This window comes from Vombatus ursinus, unplaced genomic scaffold (genome assembly GCF_900497805.2).
Source record: "Vombatus ursinus unplaced genomic scaffold, bare-nosed wombat genome assembly UNPS02014832.1, whole genome shotgun sequence".
NCBI classification, from domain to species: Eukaryota; Metazoa; Chordata; class Mammalia; order Diprotodontia; family Vombatidae; genus Vombatus; species Vombatus ursinus.
The window spans coordinates 61,593,524-61,599,119 of record NW_020954610.1 but is presented as its reverse complement, the minus strand read 5'-3'; positions in this window follow the sequence as shown (position 1 = coordinate 61,599,119).

Genomic DNA, 5,596 nt, shown 5'->3' with positions numbered 1-5,596 from the left:
ATTGAAGCTGTGAATTTTGGCTACAGCAGTCCTCGAAATTTTCCTTTTGGTCTTTTTCCCCTCAGGAGGTAACCAGTAGATCCTTTCTGTTTTTCACTTTTCCTTCAGGTTTGATGATATCTGGGCAGTTTTCTTTTATGATTTCTTAAAATAATATGACTAGCATTCTTTGGTCATGGTTTTCAGGTAGTTTAATGAGTCTTAAATCACCTCTGCTTGATTTGTTTCCCAAGTCAGTTGTTTTTTTATGTGGTACCTTACATTTTCTTTATTTTTTCAGTATTTTGACTTTGTTTTAATATTCCTTGATGTCTCATGGAGTAATTAACTGCTATCTGAGCCATCCTAATTTTGGGAGTTTGTTATTTGGGTAGAGGGTCAAGTGTTTAATTTGATTTCTAATTCTTTCTTCCATAGCTCTCATTCCCCTCCTTCTTCTCTCTCCCTCTCTCTCTCTCTCTCTCTTTCTCTTTCTTTTTTTTTTTTTTAAGTCTAGGCAACAGGGTTAAGTAACTTTCCCGGGGTCACATAGATAGTAAGTGTTATGTGACTAAGGATGGATTTGAACTCAGGCCCTTCTGAATCCAGGGCTGGTGTTCTATCCACTATGCCACCTAGCTGCTCCCATCTTCTCTTTAGCTCTCATTTAATTTATAAACACATTTTAAACTGTTAAAAAAAAACCTTTTGCTTTTTTTCCCCCACTTATTCTAATTGGATCAATGCACAAGCTGTGTTTTTCTTTGAGGTTTACTTGTAGATGTTTTGGAGTGATTAGCTTCTTCTGGGTTTATATCTTGGACCTTTCTCTCACTACAATAGCTCTTTATGATCAGATTCTTTTTTTGTTTAGTCATTCTTCCAGCCTACTTCCTGACTTCTGATTTTATGTTACTCTGCTACAGCCTTCACACTGGTCTGGAGGCCTGAACTGAGACCTCTATTGTGTTTCCAGAGGTCAGAGACACACTCAACTTGCTCCCAGCTCAGTACACAGCCTAGAGCCTGTGACTCTTCCATGTCCTGGACCACCATCTCTAGGCACATTTCCTCAGTCTGCCCTCACTCTGAGATCCTGAACTGGGTATCGAGCAGCTAGCAGTTATCACCTGTTCCTGTAAGAGGTCATTTTCTTTTGTGTGGATCTGGGATTTGGCTCTCTTTCAATCCCTGCTCTAGAATGTTCTGAGCTCCTAGCTAGAACTTATCTTGGAAGCCTGTAGACCTCTGTTTCTCTCCCTATGCCAACCTGGGCTAGAAAAGTGACTTCCTGTGAGTTTTTATTGGCTTTCTCAGTCACAACTTGGTCTAGTGCATTTTCTAGATCTTTGTGGAAGAATCATGGAGGAGAGCTCAGTTCTTTTTCCTACTGCTTGGCCATCTTGGCTCTGTTCTTAGAACCTATAAATTGCAGAAAAGGTGCTAATCTGCATTGGTAAAAGGACTTTCCTCACCTGGGAGTTCCTTTTCTCAATAAAATCACAAGTTTTTTTCCTGTCTCTTTTCTACTTCCTTTTCCCCTTTATAGAATGTATTTTGGACAAACTGAATTACTATTATGCAGGCTCACCATTCCTTTGTCCTTCTTCTCTATATCTTTGCATAGGCCGTCCCCCTTTCCAGCAATGCATTCCCTTCTCAACTCTGTCTCATAATTGTTAGAATCTTTCAAGGCTCAACTCAGGTTCCAACTCCTATGTGAAACTTTTAAAAACCCTTCTTACCCTCCCAGTTATTGATGCTCTCTCTTTTCTCAAGATTTTTTCTATTTACTTGTATGGGTATGTATTCATTCCCCTTAGAATGTAAACTCCTTAAGGGAAGGTACTATTTCATTTTCTTTGTATTTCTAGATCCGAGCCCAGTTCCTTGCATACAGTAGATATTTAGTAAATCATCCGTGTTGAAGGACTTTATAATCGAATTGAGGGAATAAATACATGAAACAAACAAATATGCAGGACAATATTATGTCAGCTTATATTCTGATATGTCAATGTATTCAATTATTGTTGTCCATCAGTCATTTTTTAGTCATGTTTGACTCTTTGTGACCCCATTTGGTGGGAGGCGGTGTCATAGGATTAAATGACTTGCCCAGGGTCACATTAGCTAGTAAGCGTCTGAGCCTGGATTTGAACTTCCGGAGATGTGTCTTCCTGACTCCAGGCCCAGCACTCTATCCACTGCACCACCATAACATTTGGGGTTTTCTTGGCAAAGGTATTGGAATGGTTTGCCATTTCCTTCTCCAGGTAATTTTATACATGAGGAAACTGAGGCAAATGGCATTAAGTGACTTGCCCAGGGTCAGGCAGCTAGTAAGTGTCTGAGGCCAGATTTGAACTCAGAAAGATGAGTCTTCCTGATTCCAAGCCCAGTGCTTTATACACTGAGTCAGCTATTTGCTCTTGTATTCAGTTACATAGTATAAATATCTTGAGAATAGCATACACTGAAATACTAGTTATGTGGTCAGACCATAAATGCAAAAAGCCTAAGAAAAAGGAGTGATCAATAAGGTCTGGAGTCATAAAATACTACAACATAAGATGATAAGATACAAAAAATTTTATTAAGCAATATAGAACACTACACTAATAAATGAAAGATATTAGATGACAAGGGAATCTGCTTTCTCCTAGTTCTTTCACTTTAAATGGTTTGGATAGCTGAAGACATTTAAAAATGAAGATAGAGAAGTTTAAACAATTAAAAGTACAAAATTTTAAATTAAAGTTGCCTCTTTTTAATTTCTACAGGAAGGGTATGTGAACACAATGATTTCAGACATAATTGAGTTGATACTGTACAGGAAGTCTGGGTAATTCTAACCATACTTGTACAGTTGACTAATCGTTTACTTTTGAGATCAAAGACTGCCTTTCTTTATATTCCCAGTCCTTAAGACAGTTTTTGGCATATGATGAAGCACTTAATAAATGCTTGTTGACTATTTCACTTTTATTGATATCTTTTGTTTTTGTTTCTTTATTTAGTTTTCTTTGTTTTTGTTTTTTATTTCTTGTGCTTTAATTTCTGAATTTGCTTTCCCTTCTCAGCAACTCATCAGTTATAACAAAGAATAAGAAAAGAAAGAGAAAAGACAATTCTGCAAAACTATGTAATACATAACTAAATCTGATAGTATATGCAAGATTCTATGTCCATAACCCCCCACCTCTGCAATGAAGAGAGAGGAGGTAAATTTTCTTTTCTTGGTGAGGCAATTGGGGTTAAGTGACTTGCCCAGGGTCACACAGCTAGTAAGTGTCAAGTGTCTGGTCTGAGATCAGATTTGAACTCAGGTCCTCCTGACTCCAGGGCTGGTGCTCTGTCCACTGTGCCATCTAACTGCCCCAAGGAGGTACATTTTCTCAACTTTTCTTCAGGGCCAAGCTTCTTGTTCATGATAATGAACAGAATGTCCAAGTTATATGTTTTGTTCTTTCCGTTTATATTTGCAGCTCAGTGGCACAGTAGCTAGAATGCTAGACTTGGAGTCAGGAAGACCTGAATTCAAATCCTACCTCAGACTTACTATCTCTGTGATGCTGCACAAATCACTTGACCTTTCTAGGTCTCCATTTCATCATCTATAAAATAGGAATAATATTAGTACCTACTTCCCAGTGTTGTTGGAAGGATCAAATGAAATAACACGTGAGGTGCTTTGCAAACCTTAAAGCACTATATAAATGCTGCTGTCATTGTGCGTATTGTTTTTCGGGTTGGTAGAGCTGGTTTTTTGAGCCTATATTCTGGAGTATATGTTTATTTTTATGTTAAACTTCATTTTGCTATTTTATTCCCTGTTCCAGCCTGTTAAGGCCAATATGAATCTTGATTCTATCATATAGAAAGCTAATTATCTCTCTTGATTAAATTAAATTCAATAAGCATTTATTATGTTCCCACTATATGTCAAGGTACTGTGCTAAGTGCTGAGGAGATAGTTTTGACTCTTCCTGTTCTTTTTTGTTTCTTAATTATTTAAAGCATTACACATGAGGTTTCTTTGAATGATAAATTTTGTCTTTCAGAATCCATTTTTCCTAAAGCTGCTTTTCTTTCTTCTACAAAGTCCTGGGTATCAGGGCCAAGTGAGTCTCACCAGCCAAGAGTGGGGAAGGTAGACCTGAAAAGCAGATTGCCCCTAGCAATCCTCGGGCAAATAAGCATCTTCTATATAGCTGCCACCTCCCCTCTGCCTTTCTTGTATTGCCTGTTGTTTCTTGACTCAGTCTTGGGAAAACACCCGATGTCCTCAGTTTAATCTCCTGAGCACCCTGCTCAGGGTTCTCTTTTTGTGATATATGTACTGAGACTCACCTCTCTCCTTGTTAACCTTCACTTGGATTTCTTTACCTATATATGTATGTATAACATGTATATTATATATAGACACACACATAAACATACACACACAGATATCTATATATTAGAAACAATGTAATTTTTGGGAGGAAGGCACTAGTAGCTGTGAGGATCAGGAAATGCTTTCTTAGAAGACATATATTCCAAATCCCCTCATTTAACAGATCAGGAAATCTGACTCAGAGAGAAAAAAAGACTTTTCTAAAATTACATGGTTATTGAACAGCAGAGCCGAATTTGAACCTGGGTCCTCCAAATCCAGTGCTCTTTCGCTTATGTCATTCTGGAGGAGTTACCCTTGACTAGGTGATTCACTTGATAGAGGATGAGAGCCTGTTGTTGGGGGAACTATCAACATTTTGGAGTTGAGTATTGGGTAGCTTGGTTACCCTCATAAAACATAAGATGCTGTAGCTTCCATGCTAAGCAGCAGGCTGGGTGGAAAGTCTCTACTTGAATATCTGAAAGATTATTGCCAGTTGAGGGCCATTTGTGATTGAGAGGAAATCTTTAAGACCAGCTTGAGAGAGGAGCTCCCAGAATGCTTGGTAGGACATTCTGCCCCAGACAATCTGACAAATCTGATGGATGTACTAACTCAGCTGAATGATAGACTGGAACGTCAGAGGATGGGGGAGGGCATGGAACACCAAGCTCAATTGAGATATTGTGTAAGCCCTTTGCAGACCTTAAAGCTTATATTACAGAGTCAACATGGCAGAGAGAATGCTGGGTTTGGAGCTGGACAACCTGGATTTGAAACCCAGCTCTGGCACATACTAATGGAGTGACCTTGGGCACTCAGTCAAGATGGGATAAGAGGCAGCCAGAGTGATGAGTAGAGAGCTGGACCTGGAGTGAGGAAAACTTGGGTTCAAATACTGTCTCTGATTATTAGCTGGGTGATCCTAGGCAAGTTATATAACCTCTCTGAGCCTCAGACAACTGTGTGAGACTTATTTACCAAGAGATAGACATGTTGAGATGTGTGTAGGTGCAGAGATCATAGGATCATAGTCCCAGAGTTGGAAGAGAACATAGAGGTCATCTGGTACAACCCCTCCATTTTCCCAACATCTCACTAGTAAGTATCCCATATTAATGATTTCATATATCCTTGAGGTATTGATATATTAGATCTGAGAATTTTTAACTATGTTAGAACCTAGTTATTTATATTTGTTCATAAGTATGCAGGATTTTGTTCTAGTGAGCCCCC